This window comes from Capsicum annuum, chromosome 12 (genome assembly GCF_002878395.1).
Source record: "Capsicum annuum cultivar UCD-10X-F1 chromosome 12, UCD10Xv1.1, whole genome shotgun sequence".
NCBI lineage: Eukaryota > Viridiplantae > Streptophyta > Magnoliopsida > Solanales > Solanaceae > Capsicum > Capsicum annuum.
The window spans coordinates 68,879,381-68,902,105 of record NC_061122.1 but is presented as its reverse complement, the minus strand read 5'-3'; the positions used below and the strand labels follow the sequence as shown (position 1 = coordinate 68,902,105).

Sequence of the window (22,725 nt, the reverse complement as noted above, 5' to 3'; positions counted from 1 at the left end):
CCCCCCCCCCCCCCCCCCCCCCCAGAAAAAATCCACCCCTCTAACTCCCTCCTAATTCATTTTCATTATTTTATGTTAAATATATATAAATATTTGTAGAAAATATTTTCTTACATGCGTAACGATGAAAGAAAATAAATAAAAAATAATTTATTTTTTTTAAAATAGTTTTTTAAAATATATTTTCCTCTAGACCGATGAAGATGATGGCACCTCTAACCTTTAGAACAACGTAGAAAGAAAAGAAGCAAAAATAAGCTTAATCATGATTAAATGATAAATGCGTATATGCAAAAGACTTACCTTATATTCATTGATTAGATGTAAAACGTCCACTGTATCCTAATTTTCATCTTAATATAATACCATATGTTGAAATTAATCCAAAAAGAAAGCAGACAAATAAAGGAGAAAAGACAGAAATATATGATTCGAACACAAAATACTTTTACCATACATAAACATGGAATTAATCATCATCATCACAACTTTACGGCAATTTTAAATTCATAGCTTCAGTTCCTGGGGCACGTTAGCTCAAGTGAGTAGCACAGTTTCTCTTTTTCACGTGATAAAACAGTTGTGCAAGAAAACCTTCATCGTATTCACAGTGTAGCCTCCTAATTTATATAATATTTGTTCTAGCTACTAAGCCTATGTATTTTACATTCAAAATATATTATATTCTAAAATACAAAATATAATGAAAATATTACCTATCAAATATACAAATTAAAGTTTCCTACTTTGCCTAAGTACAATCGTGTCCGATACTCCCCCTCAAGTTGAAGTGTGCAGACACCAATTGCCCAACTTTTGAAGAAGAAAAGAAAACTTAGGTCATCCCAAAACTTTGGTGAATATATCAGCTAGTTGAAAACGTCTACCCACATAAGTTGTAGCAATATTTATCTCCATAAGTTGCTCATGAACATAGTGACGATCAACTTCAATATGTTCGGTTCGTACGTGGAAGACCGGGTTGGCCGCCATGTGTAGAGCATCCTGGTTGTCAAAGTACAACCGTATAGGTTGTTGATGAAATACTTCCAATGATGCTACGAAGAATTTGAGCCAAATGAGCTTAACTGTGGTGGTTTCCATAGACCTATACTCAGCTTCTCCAGAAGAATGTGATAAAGTTATTTTTTGGTTTTTCAAGAGATTGGCGAATTGCTCAAGAGAATAAAATACATTGTTAAAGAACAACGGATCTAGGGGAAACTAGCCCAATTAGAGTCACAAAATGCATCTAACTGTAAATTGCCATTAGCTGAGAAGAAAACACTACTAAAAAAATCGGTAACCACAAAAAACCGACCACAAGATGTGGTCGGAAAAAACCGACTACACGTGGTCAGTTTTTAATTTATTTTTAATTTATTTTTTAAAAAGCGACCACAAGTGGTTGCTTTTATATTTTAAAAAATCAAAATAATTATTAGAATAATTTAATAATAATTATTATTTATTTAACAAATAAAAAATTTAAAAAAAAATAACAAAATCGACCACCAATGATCATTTTTATTTAAAAATATTTAAAAAAAATTTATAAAAACCGACCAATTGTTGTCGGTTTTTAAAAATTCTTTTTAATTTATTTTTAAAAAAATCGACCGTGGTCGGTTTTTATAAAAAAAAATAATTAAAAAATACTTATGTCGGTTTTCTAATTAAAATAAGAAAATAATTTTAAAAAAATGACTTGAAGTAAAAATATTAAAAATTAAAAAATTTTAGGTAACACCTAATTATATATATAATCAAAATCTAATATATTAAGCTAATCAAATATAATTAATCAATCACTATTCTAAGTATGTATAAGAAACCCATCGCATTATATTATTGGATAATATACTTGTATACATATGTGATGTATATAGTACTTATTTTGAACTTGATATAGTTGATAGTGTGTATATGTATATGTATATATATAATATATACATATTATATAGCAACGGTATATTAATGACATAAGATAAATCAATCGATAATTTATTTGAGTATATGTGAAACACAATGGGGAAGTAAAATCGGGTATGTGATGTATATAGTACATATATGAAATACATTGCATTATATTATTGGATAAGATACTCGTGTACTTATGTAATGAATATAGTACGTATTGATATAGTCGATAATGTGTATATATATGTGTGTGTATGTATAGGTATATATATATATATTTATAGTATATACATATTATATAGTGAAGGTATATATATTAATGACATAAGATAAACCAACCGATAATTCAACTGAGTTTCTGTGAAATACGTTGTGTATTATTATGGGAACGTAAAATCGGGTATGTGATGTATATAGTACGTATTTGAATGTTGATAGCCAATTGAATATATTTATTATACGTATATCTCGTGTAGTGATGAAGTAGATATACTATTTTGTGTTAATATAATGTAGACACACGTATATTGTTGAAGTTGTAATAACGTAACGCAAGTATTACAAGGTATATAGGGGGGGAGGGAGGAAGACAGAAAATTGAATCATGAAACTGGCATATACTTACCATTGCTTTGAATTTTGAACGACCGCCAAATTTTGGCGGTGAATTTGAGTTTTTTCGCTTAAAAATTTTGTATATGAGTATATGTGAAATACGTTGAATATTATTATGGGGTAGAAAAGTTATGTATGTGATATTTATATTACGTATTTAAACGGTGATAGACAATTGAATATATGTATATATACATATATCTCGTGTTGTGACATATGGAGTAATCGAAAGCTCGATAACTGAATCTATATATCAAAATATTTTGAATAATACATTGATAGCATACTATTGAAGAATTAGATATACTATTTTGTGTCAATGTAGATACGTATATATTGTTGAAGTTGTAATAACGTAAAACCTCGATAATTATATATATATATATATATATATATATATTATATATATATATCATAATTAAAAGCTAATGAACCAAACATTTATCGTAATTTATAAAATTCATTGATATTATTATAGGATGGAGGAAATATACTACTCTTGTTAATGTGATGATAAAATAACTAATTATCTGATTTATATATATACACATTGTATTAAATTAATTGAATATTTTTATAAATATTATAGCATTTATTAAAAAAAATTAATTAATTAAAAAATAATTTAATTTATTAATTTATTAATTGTAGTTTATTAAAATTTAATTTATCAAAAATTTTGTAAAAACCGACCACTCAAAAATATTTTAAAAAAATCAACCATGTGTGATCGGTTTTATTGTTAATTAAAAAAAATAATTAATAACCCGACCCGACCCACCCAAATAATTCACTTTCCTAATTGATGTACACAAAAAAAAAGGAAACAACATACACACATAAACACTCAACCCGCATACACACACAAACACATACTGACACTCGAAATCAGTCGAACAAGTGGGTTCTCGTAGCAAATCTTGATTTCTCCAACTCAAGTAAGTAAGAATGTGAGATTTGTTGACCTTATTTTGAGTTAACTTCACTTCATTTTGAATTTTTAAACCCTAGTTTTTATATTTTGGTTAAAAATGGGGAAATTGGGGATAAACTTGAATGTAATATGGATTATGTATGTTATGTGGACTGAAATGAGTAATATCTCGCATAGAGTAGATGGGTATTTTGGAGAAAATTGCAGTAGTCTATCTTTTAATTTGTTAAGCTCATCATTTTCTATATTGAAGCTTCCCGTGAGAGAATCTATAAGCAGATTGAAGCTGCCATTTAGAAATATCAAGAAAATAAGGAAAATATCAAAGGTATGTTGACATAGTGAAGTCGTGTGGGGCCTTGTACGATTCACTATTGTTGTTATCTTCCTTTCATTGTTCATATTGAAGTCTAGTAAAGCCATGTGTGGCCTTGTGTGATTCACTAACATTGTTCTTGACATCTTGTTGATCTTGTTGGTCTTGTTGACATTTTGTTTTCAATGTGGTTTGTTAGGTGACTTAGTTTCTTGCAAATGGTTAAGTTTAGGAACTTTAAAGGGGATTTTTTTGTTTTGAATGTGGTTTAGTAGGTGACTTAGTTGGTTGAAAATGGTTAAGTCTACCGACTTTGAAGGGGATTTTGTGTTTTGAGTGTGGTTTTGTTTTGATACTTAGTTGGTTGAAAATGATTAAGTGTAAGGACTTTAAAGAGGATTTTTTTGTTTTGAATATGGTTTGGTAAGTGACTTAGTTGCTTGAAAATGGTTAAGTGTAGGGACTTTAAAGGAAATTTTTTTGTTTTGAATGTGGTTTGGTAGGTGACTTAGTTCGTTGAAAATGGTTAAGTCTAGGAACTTTGAAGGAGATTTTGTGTTTTGAAAGCGGTTTTATTTTGATACTTAGTTGGTTGAAAATGGTTAAGTGTAGGTACTTTAAAGATGATTATTTTTGTTTTGAATGTGGTTTGGTAAGTGACTTAGTTGCTTGAAAATAGTTAAGTATAGGGACTTTAAAGGGAATCTTTTTGTTTTGAATGTGGTTTGGTAGGTGACTTAGTCACTTGAATATGGTTAAGTCTAGGAACTTTAAAGAGGATTTTTTTGTTTTGAATGTGGTTTTGTTTTGATACTTAGTTGGTTGAAAATGGTTAAGTGTAGGGACTTTAAAGAGGATTTTTTTTGTTTTGAATGTGGTTTGGTAGGTGACTTAGTCACTTGAATATGGTTAAGTCTAGGAACTTTAAAGGAGATTTTTTTTGTTCTGAATGTGGTTTGTTAGGTGACTTAGTTGCTTGAAAATGGTTAAGTTTAGGGACTTTAAAGGGTATTTTTTTGTTTTGAATGTGGTTTGGTAGGTGACTTAGTCGCTTGAATATAGTTAAGTCTAGGAACTTTAAAAGAGATTTTTTGTTTTGAATGTGACTTGTTAGGTGACTTAGTTGCTTGAAAATGGTTAAGTTTAGGGACTTTAAAGGGTATTTTTTTGTTTTGAATGTGGTTTGGTAGGTGACTTAGTCGCTTGAATATAGTTAAGTCTAGGAACTTTAAAAGAGATTTTTTGTTTTGAATGTGGTTTTATTTTGATACTTAGTTGGTTGAAAATGATTAAGTATAGAGACTTTAAAGGAGATTTTTTTGTTTTGAATGTGGTTTGGTAGGTGACTTAGTCACTTGAATATGGTTAAGTCTAGAAACTTTAAAGGAGATTTTTTTGTTTTGAATGTGGCTTGTTAGGTGACTTAGTTGCTTGAAAATGGTTACGTTTAGGGACTTTAAAGGGGATTTTTTTATTTTGAATGTGGTTTGGTAGGTGACTTAGTTGGTTGAAAATGGTTAAGTCTGGGGACTTTGAAGGGGCTTTTGTGTTTTGAATGTGGTTTTGTTTTGATACTTAGTTGGTTGAAAATGGTTAAGTGTAGGAACTTTAAAGAGGATTTGTTTGTTTTGAATGTGGTTTGGTAAGTGACTTAGTTGCTTGAAAATAGTTAAGTATAGGGACTTTAAAGGGAATCTTTTTGTTTTGAATGTCGTTTGGTAGGTGACTTAGTCACTTGAATATGGTTAAGTCTAGGAACTTTAAAGAGGATTTTTTTGTTTTGAATGTGGTTTTGTTTTGATACTTAGTTGGTTGAAAATGGTTAAGTGTAGGGACTTTAAACGGGATTTTTTTTGTTTTTAATATGGTTTGGTAGGTGACTTAGTCACTTGAATATGGTTAAGTCTTGGAACTTTAAAGAGGATTTTTTGTTTTGAATGTGGTTTGTTAGATGACTTAGTTGCTTGAAAATGGTTAAGTTTAGGGACTTTAAAGGGGATTTTTTTTATTTTGAATGTGGTTTGGTAGGTGACTTAGTTGGTTGAAAATGGTTAAGTCTAGGAACTTTGAAGCGGATTTTCCCTTTTGAATGTGGTTTTGTTTTGATACTTAGTTGGTTGAAAATGGTTAAGTGTAGGGACTTTAAAGAGGATTTTTTTTGTTTTGAATTTGGTTCGGTAAGTGACTTAGTTTCTTGAAAGTGGTTAAGTGTAGGGACTTTAAAGGGGATTTTTTTGTTTTGAATGTGGTTTTGTTTTGATACTTTGTTGATTGAAAATGGTTAAGTGTAGGGACTTTAAAGAGGTTTTTTTTTGTTTTGAATATGGTTTGGTAATTGACTTAGTTGCTTGAAAATGGTTAAGTTTAGGAACTTTAAAGGGGATTTTTTTGTTTTGAATGTGATTTGGTAGGTGACTTAGTCACTTGGTCACTTGACTTAGGTGACAGAAATGGTGCACGATGCTTTTGGGATGCAACACGGTGTTGACTTTAGGGAAAATGTTGAAGATGTTCCTAATAGCGAAACGGGCAATTTCTACAAAGAATTGCATGCTGCTAGACATCCTTTGTTTGACGGGTGTTCACACTCTTGTCTGTCTGTTGCTGTTAGATTATTAAGTATTAAATCTGACTGGAATATTGCTGAAGACAGAATAGACTCAATGATAGACCTTATCAGAGAGTTAGTTGACCCGACTTAGAGGTTCCTGATTCTTTCTATAAGGCAAAAAGATTGGTGTCAAAGTTAGGTCTTTACTCGGTTAGAATTGATTGTTGTGAAAATGGATGCATGTTGTACTTTAAGGAAGATGGTAAGCTAGAGTTCTGTAAGTTTTGTCAGCTCTCTCGATATAAGCGTGGTTCCATTGGAAAGAAAATTGCTATTAAGGTGATCCATTATTTACCTCTTATATACCAAGGTTGAAGAGGTTGTATGCTTCAAATAGCTCAGTTCCTCATATGAGATAGCACAGTGAAAATAGAAGGCCCACTGGTGTTATGTGTTATCCATCTGATGGATAGGCTTGGAAGCATTTTCATGCGACTTATCCAGATTTTGTAGTTGACCCACGAAATATTCAATTGGGATTATATGCGGATGGGTTCTCTCCTTTTTCAATTGGTGGTGTGCCATATTCATATTGGCCTATATTTATCACTCCTTATAATCTTCCTTCTAAACTGTTGATGACTAGTCCCTATATATTTTTGAATTGTGTTATTCCTGGCCCGCGTAATCCAAAAAGCGAAATAGATGTCTACTTGCAACCTTTGATTGATGAACTTCAAATTTTATGGAATGAGAGGGTAGAAACTTGGGACATCTCTCTTAAACAGAATTTCAATCTGTGTGCATATCTAATATGGACTGTTAATGATTTTTCTGCTTATGGAATGTTATCTGGATGGATGACAGCTGGAAAGCTGGCTTGTCCATACTGCATGGAAAAACCAAAATCTTCCACATTGAGACATGGTAGGAAAAATTCATGGTTTGATTGTCATCGTTGTTTCTTGCCACCTGATCATGAATTTAAGAGACTCAACAATGCATTCAAAAGAAATAGAAGGAAATATAATAGTCCACCTCCAAGGTTTTCTGGTCATGACGTCTGGGAAATAGTTCAGGATTTGTCTAAAGCCAGCGAGGAACGATTGTACAGGCTTGATGGATATGACATTTTGTATAACTGGACTAAGCAAAGTATATTTTGGAGAGTTAGAATATTGGCCAGATAATTTACTTAGAAATAATATTGATGTCATGCATACTGAGAAAAACTATTTTGACAACTTGTTCAACACAGTTATGGATGTCACCGGCAAAATAAAAAATAATCCTAAGGCAAGACTTGACTTACCAGAATATTGCAACTGCAGAGAATTACACTTACAGCAGGGGCCTAATAATAATCTTCTTAAGACCAAGGCTAGTTTTACATTCAAGTTGGACAAAAAACGTCAAATATGTGAGTGTGTTCAATGTTTGAAGATGCCCGATGGATATGCCTCAAATTTGGGAAAGAGGGTTGATATGACACAAAGAATCTTGCATGGAATGAACAGCGATGATTGTCATGTTTTCATGGAACAATTACTTCCAATTTATTTTATTGGTTTACTTGAAAACATATGGAAACTAATTGCAGAGATCAGTTTGTTCTTCAAAGACTTATGTGCCACCATATTAAAAGAAGAAAATCTAGCGCGAATGGAAAGTAATATTGTTGTTATCACCAATAAGTTGGAGAAGATTTTCCTGCCAGCGTTCTTCGGTGTGATGGAACATCTTCCTATTCACCTTGTGCATGAAGCTCGGCTAGGCGATCCAGTTCAAACTAGCTGGATGTATCCATTCGAACGGTAAGCATTTACAACATATTTAAATTCATACATATCTTTTTTAAATATAGTAAATATCTAACCTTAAGATTGTACAGGGCAATTGGAAAATTAAAAAGGGGTCCCAAAAATAAATATCGGGTTGAAGACTCTATAGTTGAGGCATATCTTGCAAGAGAAACTTCTCGATTTTGTTCATACTACTTTCGTTATGAAGTTACTTGTTTAAGAAACTGATCGAATCATCATCAGGACTATGTGAATGAGCCTCATTTGCAACCAATATCAATTTTCAATCAATCTGGTTGTAAGGCTAAAAAGACCATACTTTGCCGTCTTACTCCTACGGAGCGCAAATTAGGAACTTTGTATGTCATGCTGAATTGCCCAAAAATTGAACCCTTTCTGAAGTAAAGAGATTAAAATTTTAACATATCTTATTAGTTTACTCATTCCCTTAAAGAAACTAATTGTGTTTCTCATGTTGGATGTTCAGTCGTTTAAAAATGAGGTTCGTAAGTGTATTAATATTTCTACAAAGTTTAAACATTTACACATTCCTCAACTAATATATATATATATATATATATATATATATATATATATGTATAATATTTTTAGGTACGCCATTCACCAAATGCAGTTGCATACGATCAGCTCTTGAGAGATATTTCTTTGGGTCCTGTTGAAGCTAATGCAATGTCCCAATACAAAGTAAATGGATTTAAATTTTCCACCGAACAACCCTCCAAAACAAGGAAAACAAACAATTGTGGTGTTTGGGTTAAGGGTGATGACGATGTTGATTACTTTGGCATCATACACGAGATCTTAGAACTGGAGTATGCTGGTTTTCCAATAAAAAAATTGTCCTCTTTCGATGTAAGTGGTTTGATCCAAGCACAAGAGGGACAAGCGTACATAGGGAGCATAACATCATTGAAATGAAGCACAATAGCTCGTATCCTATTTATGATTCATTTGTTCTTGCACAAAATACTAAAAAAGTGTATTATACTCCTTATCCATTGTGCAATGACAAGTTTGATTGGTGGTCTATAATCAAACAAAGCCTATAGGCGGGGTGGAAGTTGAGAATATGCTGGAGACTGTGTATCAAAATGAAATGTAGATTGATCACCAACTAGTGGACGTTGAATTAGTGGACGGTTTGAATCAGCTAGAAAATATATTTGAAGAAGTTAATATTGCGGAAGAAGAGGCTGAGTGGGTAGGAGATGAGGAAACCTCCGAAGAGGGTGAATGGTTTAGTGGAGAGTCTTCAGAAGAGGAGGATTAGTTATGTAGGTTGTATTTATTATGTATTGATATCTTTATGCTTTGTACTATATATTTACCTTTATGTTTCTTTTTAAAGATTGATATGTAATATACTGTTTAAGTTTGTTGTTTCCACTTTTCCATGATTTATATAGTAATAAAAAAATTTAAGTCTATATCTCGTATTGTTGGAGCAATTTGAAATGTGAATTAGTAACTTGAAATTATTTACTTGGAATGTTTTCTTATACATTCATTTTGGAGGAACTAACTACTTGTTAACTTAACATAATTTAGATGTCAGACATAATTTAGATGTTAGACAGAGGTGACAAAGGTAAAGGAAAAGTTGATACTACGAATCCAAAAAAGAATAGGCAACCTCCACCTTATAGACGACCGACAGGTATTCATATATCTGAGGGTCGATTTGCTGACGCGACAACACGACCCTCATATTCTAGATCATCTGAGGATTCGATACCTACTCCTATGCATGTGGGGCCACTACATAGGTCTACACTGACTCAATTTTCTCCTATGACCGTGCCACCGCCAGTACAGTACTATCGGACGGCCGCTGGCCCCTCCAGACATCTCCCATCATCGATACCCTCCTGCAGCAGTCACGCAGCTTCAAACAGTGATTCAGCTGGATCTATTAGGTTGTCGGATCTTCATCTTGGAGGCACTCCATCTGGTGCTTCAGATCCGCCCATGCCAGTGCATCCACTATCACTTACTAGGCAGCCAGGAGACAGAGATGATTCTGGAAGGATTTATCGTGTTCCAGTTGTGAGAGGGTAAGATTTCTAAATATAATAACGTTACTTTTTAATTACTATATTATTATGCTCTATGAAATTACTGTTTGATCTTGTGTTGTTGGTTTAGGCCGGATGCTGAAGTTGAACAAAAGGCGCGAATATGCATTACTCGACACTTCAACGGCTACTGGACCAGCTGGCAAAAGGTTTTAGAACTTGACAGGAATAGAATGTTTGAAGAATTTAAGGTAAGGATTTAACTTATCGACTACTTATTAACACTTTGTTAGAACAAAAGATTGAATATTATATTTTTGTTGTAGAAATTTTACTGGTGGGATGATGCAAATACATTTCTTATGAAAAAGAACTTTTTCATAAGATGTAGTGCCAGATTTAACGATCTCTTGGATTATGCCCAAAAGAAATTGGTAAAACCTAAGTGGATTCCTGAAGCCACATGGCAGATGTACCTTCGCCATTGGAGTAGCGCAGAATACCAATTGTTGAGTGAAAAAGAAAAAAAAGTCGGGGCATCATCCAAGGGTGGATCCCTACATATTGCAGGTGCCAGAAGTACTCTTGCTGTGAAGGAAAAAATAGCATGTATTTTTTATAGTTTTTATTATTTGTTTCTATTTAAATTTTTTTATTATTTGAACATTGATAATTTTTTCATATGCAGGAAAAAGAAAAGGGTCGGGAAATACCAACTGATGAGCTATTTGAGCAGATTCATCTGAAAATGAAAAAGAACTCGACTGATGAAGATGTCTGGGTTGAAACTCGTGCAAAAGCTGTCCACGTAAGAAATAAATTTTGAATTTACGTATCTTTTTCTCAAAGTTGATATTATTCAATTATAACTACTTTAATATTTTTTTACTTTTAGTATTAACTTTACTTTGAATATAGGACGAATATACGCATCTTGTTGGTGAGTATCGTAGTAGTCAGCCTCCTGAAAGTCAGGGTGACCCAATACCACAACATGTATAGGAGGAGTTATGGAGAAAAGTTGTGGGTCCTACAAATAGAGGCCATTTCTACGGATACCATACAAAATTTTTTGGTGATAATAATAGGTGTTCGTCCGGAGTTGCATACTCTAGCTCTTCAGTTGATAGAGAAACCATTGACAGACTACAAAATACGGTTTCTCAACTCACTGAAGAGCTTGCTGAATAGAGAGAGAGGCAGAAGAAAACGGAGAAGGCAACAACATCACAATTCAATAACCTGCAGCAGCAGTTGACCACTCTCATTCAGACTGTGGGGGTTATTCCTTCGTGTCCTGGTGATGCAGTTCGGGCTGCAAAGGGTCTAGGCCCCCTGGATGATTTTAGTATGGATGATGATATGGAAGACGAGGACGAATTTGATGATGATGACTTTTAGTTTTTTTTTTTTGTATGTGTTGTACTTTGAATTTAGATATTTTGTTGTTTGAAACTATTGTTGTAGTATTTTCATACTCACTTTTGTTGGACATTTTGTATGTGTTGTACACTTTTGAAAGTATTTACGTTTGGTTTTTGGTGGTTATTGTTGTTGCATTTGATTTGATACTACTGTATTGCATTGTTGTTTTGCATGCTATATTTGGGTTTTAATTTTTTTAAAAAAAATTCCCAGAAAACCGACAACAAGTGGTCGATTTTTGAATTTTTTTTTGCAGAAAACCGACCACACTAAAATTATTTTTTCCAAATTTAATAAAATAATAATGAATTTTAAATATATATATATATATATATATATATATATATATATATATATATTTAAAAAAACCGACCACTTGTGGTCTGTTTTTAAAAACCTACCACTACTTTACCGACCACAAAATTGTGTTAGTTTTTTGGTTGATTTTTGGTGTGGTCGGTTTTCCCCTTTTTTTAGTAGTGAAAGTCTTTGGCCAGGGTTACTCTTCAAATATTTCAGGACTCGTATGGCAACATCATAATGTTCAACTCGTGAAGTCTGAAGGAATTGAGACAGTATATGAATGAAATAAAAAATCTTCGGTCTTGCAGATGTGAGGTTAATAAGACATCCCACTAAGCGACGATAGATGCTAGAATCAACACATAACTCGCCTATAGCAAGGCCAAGGTGATGGTTTTGAATCTTTGGAGTAGAGATAGGTTTAGCTCCAAAAAGTCCTACTTCAGATAAAATATCTAGAGTATATTTCCCTTGACACAAGAAAAAGGCCCTTCTTACTACGAATAAACTCAATTCTTAAAAAAAATTTTAGGAGTCCGAGATCTTAAAGTTGGAAGTAATCTGCCAGAAACTTCTTGAATATAGAGCATGCTTTTGAATTGTTTCCAGCAATCAGTAAGTCATCAATATATAGCAAAACTCCAACAAATGTTTCACCCCTTTTGAAGGTGAACAAAGTATGATTTGCATAGGACTAAACGAAGCCATACTTTCAAAGAGTTACTCTTAATTTAGAGAACTAGTCATGAGGAGACTGTCTAAATCCATATAGGAATTTGTATACAACTTGCAAACCAAATTCAATTAAGATGAGACATAACCTAGAGGAAGATTTATATAGATGTCTTCTAACAAATATCCATGAAAAAAGGCATTATTGAATCAATCTGGTGAATATCCCAATTTTTAGACACAACAACAACGAGAAAAATATGAATAGACACCATTTTAACTACGGAGCCAAAGTATTAGTGAAATTGATGTCCTCTTCTTGTTCATTACCCTGAATAACCAAGTGAGCCTTGTAGCATTTTATTGTTTCAGGAGAATTATATTTAATTTTATAGACCTACTTACTTCAAATAAGCTTTTTACCGTAGGGAATAGTTACAAGAGACCCTGCTTTATTTTTCCCTATAGCATTAATCTCTTTTTACACAACATCCCGCTAATGAGGATCTTCCATTGCTTCATAAAAAAGTGGAGCTAATTTCGTGGAGTGATAGCATCAAGAAAATTACTATGGGCATTAGAAAAATTTTACAAGAGACAAAGTTAGCTAGAGGATAAGGATTATTGAGGAGAGCGTTTGGCGAGGTTGTGGCGAGACACAATATGTTCTTCCAACAAAGGTGCAAATATAATCCTTCAAGAGAGAAAGAGGTAACTTTTTCCTCTGACCACAACCTACAAATTCAGTCCCTAACATAGGAACCCGTTCAGGTTGATGTACTCCCCATGTTCAGGATATTCTCCTTAGAGCTTCTATTCACAATGACCATACTAATTTTATGTTACACATTCAGATTGTCATGCAAAGAGGGTTATTGCTGGACCACAAAGGATGTGTCAGGTGAATTAATATGAGATATCTAAGTATGCTCATGAAAAATGATATTCCAAGATACAAACATTTTTTGTTACCTTAATCATAAACTCTCCATCCTATTTTTTCATGGGGATACCCAAGAAAAATACATTTTTAACTCTTGAAAGTAAATTTATTCTTGCATAGCCAAGACAAACAAAAATTCAAATATAAGAAACTACGAGCAATTTATTAAACAAAAGTTCATATGTGAACTTCACATGTAGTAGAATAGTCAAAGTATGATTAATTAAGAAAACTGCAGTCAAAATACACCCTCTCCAAATTTCAATAGGAAGTTGTGCATAAAATTGCAAAGCTCTCGTGTCATGACCCGAATTAGGACCTGGAAGTGATGGGTATCTCAAGTCCACCCAGGACCGGAAAACAACCCCGTTGCCTAGTCAAACAGAACACAACACACCTAACAACGGATGAATTTCGAATATATAACAAGATAGAGAAGTATAGCTTAAAAGAATCTAAATATATCAACAACCAACCCAACCACAGTAGTCCACAAAGCCTCTAAACAATATCAATCATCAACCTAAGTCCGGACATGCCCCTGATGAGCCAAAATAAGTCCAGAAAGGAATTAGTCTATGACATACTAAACCAAGAAGTAACGGGTCTTCCGAAAGAAGGAGGCTTACTACTTCAAGCTGACATGCGAACAACTCAGAATCACCTATAACTATGCAGAAAAAGTAGAAGTTCCTTCGGGCCCTGCATCGTGTGGGGATACAGCGTACGGGGATGGTTAGTAGGGTGAAAACTAGCACGTAACTCAGCATAAGAATAAAGTAGTGCCAGTTAAAAGTTCAATTTCAAACACAATGTATATGTTCACATTTATGCATACATATATATAATCGATGCTGCGGTAAGTAACAAGGTTTAGCATGATAGTAAAATATTAGCTTCAACTATGTAGCTCAACCATCATAAATCGGCACCCACGGGCTATATGGGTTCAGCTCCACCTGCTGAAAGGGTCTCAGTGCGTGTTCCCTGAATGAACTGAAGGTATTAGAAAGACCATAAAATGCCCCAAACTCACGTCAATCCTAGATACAACTATAGAAATAGTGTGAACCATGCACATGGTGATCAAGATCAACCCTCATGTTGGCAAACATGAGTTTCCAGTATAAATTATTTGAGACCCATGCCTTCACGACTTAGCTACATAACCCCTATTAATCCAAATTAAAACAAATTTCACATAACTCATTTAGTAACCAAGGAATTATACATTAAGGCACACCACAGGTATCGCCATACCATTGCTCTTGCAAGCTTGCCATTATGCCATTACAATTTCATTAATTCGGGGGAATGCCTCGAACCCCTTTTGTTCATTAAATCAAATTGGAGGAATGCCTCAACCTCCCATAGTTTATCAAATCAAATTGGGGAAATGTTTTGACCCCTTTTGTTCATTAAATCAAAACATAACCAAAAAGGCCTTCAAAATCTATGCCCATTGTTAACCATTTATGCAATGCAATAGTATAGGTGAGTAAGTCAAACCAAGTGACAATTCCATAATTCAAAGCCACTAACACAAGTGGGTAGAGGGAAAACAATTGGTCAAAACAAATTTCCAAGTTCAAAACATCAATTTGGAGAATACCTCGACCCCCACATCAATTCTCATACCCATGCAGCCCATTAGTTTCAAAAACATTCAATTCAAAGCATAAACAACTCGCAAAAACCATGGGAAAACAATTTAAGGATCAATCAGTCAAAACTCTCAACCCATATCAAAGCCCACATTCAAATCCATATAATTAAACCATTTAAAACACATAATTTTTATAAAATAAGATTTAGGAAAGAGTAACATGCCTGAAAATATCACAACTATGGAGAGAAATCACCCTAGAGAGCCCTAATTAACCAACTTATTAGAAACCCTAAGTGTTCTAACCTTGGGGATTTGAGAGAGTTTGAGAAGTTATTTTGATTTGTTTTGGAGTGATAATGATCCCCTAAAGGGGTTTTAAGTCGTGGAGGAACAATTGGGAAAGAGGGGAAATATCCAAAGTGCCCTTAATTAAAAGCTAAAAAAAATGTTCACTCGTGACCACGAGTCACCCTACAACTCGTGAGGACACATTACAACTCGTCACTACTAGTCGTAGTCAAGACAATAGCTTAGGGACCCTTCACCGTTTACCTTAGGATTTGTACACTATGACTCTTGTACAGACCATACGACTCGTAGGGACGTAATCGTACCCTGAGCAGGAACTTGGGCTATCATACTGGTTTTTCTATGAAAGACACACTATGACTCGTAAGGTACAACTCCTAGCCAAGACATAAACAAAGGGAATCTTCACTGGTCATATGAATAGGGTCCTATAACCTATATTAACATCTTAGGACTCATAGGGAGAGTCGTAATCTGGGCAGTGAGTGTAAACACTCAAGAATTCTTAGAGGCCAACACCTGAGGTATCACATTCTCCCCTCTTAGGATCATTCGTTCTCAAATGATGAGTCTAGGCACACATTAGCATGATTTGACACAGAACAAAAATTCACTTTCATTTAACAAAGAAAAAAAACAAAGATATTAAGGAATAGACATACCTTAAGCACGATTATCCGAAGTGGGAAACAAGAATGGATACTTGGTTTCATATCCTCTTCAGCTTCCTAAGGACTTGTCTATTAAAAATCTCAACCATGACTTCCTCATAAGATAAGGAGTCCGAAACACCAACACTCTCCAAAAAAACAATCAAAGAAGGATCACTCATGCACTTTTTCAATATAGAAATATGAAACATCGAATGAATGGAACCCAAACTAAAAGGCAAATCCAATTTATAAGCCACATTGCCCGCTTGCCTCAAAATACAATATGGGCCAACATAACGAGGATTGATCTTCCCTTCTTTTCAAATGACATCACTCCCTTCATGGGAGACACCTTTAAGAACACCAAATCATCTATCTCAAACTATAAGTCCCTTCACCTCACAACCACATAGGACTTTTAGCGACTTTGGTCGGTCTTAAGTTTTATCCTGAATAACCTTCACCTTTTCCATGGCTTGGTGAACTAATTCAGGACCAAATAACATATTCTTATAGCCTCAAACCACCCAATACGAGACCTATACCTACTACCATAAAAGGCCTAAAAAAGAGCCATCCTAATACTAGAGTGAAAGCTATTATTGTATGCAAACTCTATGAAAGGCAAAAGATCAACCCAGCTACCACCAAAATCAATATCACAAGACCTTCACATATCTTATAAAGTCTAAATTGTTCTCTTGACTTAACTATCTGTTTGAGGATGGAAAGTAGTGTTAAGGTTCACCTTAGTCCCCAAACCTCTCTACAATGAGTGCCAAAAATATGATGCAAACTGTGTACCATGATCAGATATAATAGAGACAGGAGCACCATGCAACTTAAAGATCTATTGAATGAAGAGCTTGTTGTAATCCCTTATAGAATAATTACCCTTTACTGGCAAGAAGTGAGCAGACTTGGTCATCCTATCCATAATAACCCAATTAAATCAAACTGATGGAGAGACCGCGGAAGACCATTGACGAAATACATATTAATCGCTTCCAATTCCACACGGTCAACTCAATTTCTTGAGACAAACCACCTGGTCTTAACTGCTCCAACTTTACTTATTGACAGACCATACACTTGGCCACAAAATTGCAATATCCCTATTAATGTTACTCTACTAGTGGATCTCCTTCCAGTCATGGTATATCTTCATCGAACCAGGATGAATAGTGTACCTTGACTTATGAGCCTTAGTTAAGATCCTTTCTTGCAGCTTATCCATATCAGGAACACACAGTCTGCATTGGTACTTCGAGATACCATAACCACCAATCTCAAAATCCAGGACCTTTTGTTGACCCATATCATCCTTGAACTGCATCAAAATAGGATCCAAAACTTATTTTTCCTTCACCTCAGCACCAAAATATGACTTTACCATATCTTGAACAATTACACCAGCATCCCAAAAACCCAAGAGACGAACTTCAAAATTATCCAATTGGTGAATATCTTTCACCAATTCTCGATTCTCCTTATCAACATGAGACAATCTACCCATGGATAACCTGCTAAGAGCATCAGCAACCAAATTATCTTTACCTGGGTGATAATGAAGACTCATATCACAGTCCTTAAGCAACTCAAACTATCTTCTTTGCCTAAGGTTTAACTCTTTCTGGGTGAACACATACTGTAAAATCTTATCATCTGAGAAGATGTCAACATGAAACCGATACAGGTAATGGCACCACATCTTCAAAGAAAAAACTATAGCAAGCAACTCTAAATCATAAGTCAGATAGTTTTTCTCATGCACCTTCAACTATCTAGAAGAATATGCCACAACCTTTCCCCACTATATCAAAACACACCCCAGTCCCACATAGGACACATCACAATAAATAATGAAACCATCAGTACTTGATCTGAGGTGTATTTATGCACTTTAGTATTGTTATCCTAGCTTATTTAGCCTTGTTTTGAGGGAAATTCATGTGATTTATGTGTTACTGATGATATATAATTATATAAGGGTTTAAGTATGTGATTAAAATTTTTAAATGTGTTTTCAAACAATTTTGGGTTCAAATCGATCATGTAGAGTCTAGACGAGAAAACTAGTTTTACTAGCTTGAGCTAGGTTATGTTCTAGTCTATCGCGATGGATTCTAATATGTTGAATGATTTACTAATGGTTTTATTATGTAATTATATGTGGAAGAACTTTTTTTATATTTCTTAAAGTACAGTTGAATCAATACAAGAGTCAAAACCAAGTTTAGGATCAAAAGGGAAAAAACTAGTATTCTTAGCTTAAGTTTCTAGTTTGTCCTCTTGGATGATGTGATGTTTTGAGCTCTAATTTATTGTTTTTAATGATATAGGATTCTTGTTGAGTTAATTATGATGATATATGAATGATATAAAATCTTTAAGTCAAGTGCAAACAACATAAAAATTCTTGGAATGGATCAATGAAACCACAAGATACAACTTGACGCGAATTGGACATCTTGGATGTCAAGGGTGTGTCACGTCTCAAACCAAGGCCAACTGGTGTGTGACACACATGGTTGGATTCATAAGGGACCCAAAATAGTGGGTCTACATTATAAGGGTATCTCGCACAGTTAGACGCACAAAATTAGCCTCGCAATGCGGCCTAATGCAAAAATGCGGTAGTTTTTTCCTCCTATAAATAAGACACTTGTACTTGATGTTATACACCTTGGATGACTTTGAAACTTGGAGAGGGTCTGGAAAAAAAAGTTTCCACGGAAATCGAATCTTCAAGGAGGCATGATCTAAAATGCGAACAAATAAAAATTAGGGAAGATTCAATAACTTAGACTCTATAGCCTAAAAATAGAACACAAAAAAGGGAAATATTACTAAATGTCTTATAGCCTTTCTCTTGTAAGTGTGGTGGACTGCACACCCATAAAAGAAACTCTACTTAACTTGGCTTTGTAGACACCCAATGACACCAAACCTGGCTCTGATACCAACTTTGTCACGATCCGAACTAGGGCTTAGCCATGATGTGTATCTCAAGTCCACTGAGGATCAGAGACCACCCTCATTGACTGATCAAATAGAATACAACAATCCTAATAGAGGATGAATTTCAAACATATAACAAAATAGAAATGTATAATCTCAAAAGAATACGTGAATAACATTAACCAACCCAACCATAGTAGTCCACAAAGCCTCTAAAAATACCAATCATTAACCTATGTCGGAACATGCTCCAAACAATAGTAAAAAAGTCCAAAAAGGAATTATTCTATGACATACTAAACCAAGAAACAATGGGACTTCCGAAAGAAAGAGGCTCACTACTTCAAGTTGACACGCGAATAAATCTAAATTCATCTAACACTATACAGGAAAAGTAGAAGTGCCTTTGGACCCTACATCAAGTGGGGATACAATATCTGGGTACGATTAGTGGGGTGAGAACTAGCATGTAATTCAAGATAAGGATAAAGTAGTGCCAGTCAAAAGTTTAATTTCTAATGCAATGTACATGTTCACATTTATGCATACATATATATAATAGATGTTGGGGTAAGGTGTAAGGTTTAGCATGATAGTAAAATATTATCCTGGACTATGTAGCACAATTGTCATAAACCGACACCCACGGGATATATGGGTTCATCTCTCTTTGCTGAAAGGGCCCAATGCATGTTAGCCGATGAACTACATAACCCCCACTAAGCCTAATTAAAATAAGTTTCACATAACCCATTCATTAACTAAGGAATTATACATTAGGTCACACCACATGTATAGTCATACCTTTTTTTATTGAAAGAAAATCATTATGCCATACAATTTCATTAACTTGGGGGAATGTCTCGACCCTCTTTTGTTCATTAAATCAAATTGCAGGAATGCCTCGACCCCCATTATTCCTTAGATAAAAAATAACCAAGAAGGGCTTCAAAATCCATGTTCATTGTTAACTATTTATGCAATGAAATAGTATAGGCGAACAAGTCAAACCAAGTGATAAATCCACAATTCAAAGTTATTGACACAAGTGGGTTGAGGGAACATAATTAGTCAAAACAAATTTTCAATTTCAAAATATCAATTTAGAGAATACCTCTACCACCACATCAATTCCCATACCCATGAACCCCATTATTTTCAAAAATATTCAACTCAAAGCATAACCAACTTATAAAAACCATAGGAGAATAATTAAAGGATCAACCATTCCAAAACCCTCAACCCATACCAAAACCCACATTCCAATCCATATAATCAAACCATTTAAAATATATTATTTTTATAGAATAAGATTTGGGGAAGAATAGCAAGCCTGAAAGTATCACTACTATGGGGAGAAATCACTCTTGAGAGCCCTAATTGATCAACTTCTTGGAAACCCTAAGTGTTCTTAACCTTGGGGATTTGAGAGAGTTTGAGAAGCTATTTTTATTTGTTTTGGAGTGATAATGATACCTTAAAGGGGTTTTAAGCTATGGGGGCACAATTAGGAAAGAGGGTAAATTTCCAAAGTGCTCTTAATTAAAAGTTAAAAAAATGATCGCCAATGACCATGGGCCATCTTACGACTTATCACCATGAGTCACAGTGAAGATAGTAGCTTAGGGAACCTTCACTATTTACCTTAGGAGTTATACACTACAACTCATGTATAGACCATAAGACATATAGGGATATAATTTTACCCTATGCAAAAAATTAGGCCATCACTCTGGTTTTGTTACGAAAGGCACACGATAGCTTGTAAAGAGTCCATATGAGTCGTTAGGCATAACTTTTATCCAAGATAGATACAAAGGGAATATTTACTTTTCACCCTACGACTAAGGTCCTACGACCCATATAGACACCTTATGACTTGTAGGGAGAGTCATAGTTTGTGTAGTGAGTGTCATCATATCCCACTACTTCAAGAATATGTCTATCTTTTCTTTAGACTTGTTTATTTTGTGGAGGAGTCTCAATACTATTGGTGTGTAAATTTGTTCCTTGTGTTTTTGTAACACCCCAAATTTGGTACCCAGAATGCTACATAGTGCTCATGCCTCCGAAGGATCACAAGCTAATCCATGACTGGTATTTGTACTTATATACTGTATGAAATACTTTATAATGCAAAAACATAAACTGAAAGGCCATAAGGTTCAAAACTGAGACATAGTATTTGATAAAAATATAATATCTGGAAGGGGTATTGAATACCTGAAATAATTGAAATAAGCTATCTGAACATACAATAGTCTGGAAAGCCTCCAAAACATGACTGTCTGAATAAGGAGTTAATGGGATATGTCCCCAACTAACTTCAACTAATAAACTAATTACTGAGATAATAAAATGATAATAATGTACTCAAAAGATGAAGACTCACTACTAACTCTGACAGCTGAGATTGAAATCTACTGATGCTCTAGATCTCGTATCACAGAACCTATGGTATAAGACACCATAGCGCAAATGCGTCAGTTCTTTGAATGTACTGGTATGTATGTGAGGTAGGCTGAATGCATGGGGTTCATATGCATAAACAATAATAATAGTAGACTGACTATCATGAACGTAAGAATATATACATGAGACCTAATAACTGACACTGATACCATGATAACATAATTACTGAATCTAAATACTGATAACATAATATACTCATAACTGATATAAATGATAACATGAGTTACTATATCTAACAGTCCGGAATCTAATGGAACTAGCCGAGTCCCATACTGTATCTGAGTTGACTGTATCTGATAGTCCTGAATCTAATGGAACTAGCTGAGTCTCGTACTGTATCTGAGCTGACTGAATCTGATAGTCCTAAAATCTGAAAAACTATATGAGTTCTATTACTGAGATTGATTGACTATGTCTGACAGTCCTGATTCTGTAACATAAAACTGTGGGAAGTAGGTATCTAACCGACATGCCCTTAATATGCTATTATGGCTGAGTTGGGGTCCAATTTGTAACTGCAATTAGAAGGGTGTCAATATTGTGTCATTGATAAGGACAAACTGTGGGTGACCCTCATCTGATAGTGTCCCTAAAAGAGAATGGTGGGGCCCTTATCTGACAGTTCTTATCTACCTCATCAACCCTCATCGGACAGTGTTGATATCTGAACCTATGCTGGATATATAGTTCTGGAATGCAAAGATGACTTCTAAGAATCACATCCTAATCTGATAGTGTGTGTTCCCATCCTTGGGTTTTCTCGGTGCTAATTCCTACTCCTATCTGAATAAACTTTGAACATAATTTACTGAATTGAACATGGGATAGTTACTAAATTCCATTGACTGACGGAATACTACTGATATATGACAACTAACTGAGTTTGTAAGATCATGGAGATTTTCTGAGTCATAAGACTATCGGAAGTCTAAGGATTCATAGCTTGACTGAGAGTATTGTGAAAACATGACATGGCTCTAGGCACACAACTAATGTTTCGGGTACGAGTACCCCCAGGACTCGATGGAAGGAAACTGACCAAGCATAACTTACTTGAACATATAACTAACATCATAATCCATAATACATTTATAGAAACATTTCATTAAAACATGTGATAGGCATAACTTGTACATACATGGGGATTTCATGGTATCATGCTAGTTAGGCACTTTTCCTTCATCTAGGCATTTAATCAAACATG

At 34.3% G+C, this 22,725-nt stretch overlaps 1 pseudogene; it reads left to right on the top strand.

The window, feature by feature from the left end:
- The first annotated feature begins 9,725 nt into the window (after window positions 1-9,725).
- LOC107849213 overlaps window positions 9,726-22,725 on the top strand; it is a 21,992-nt pseudogene continuing 8,992 nt past the window's right edge.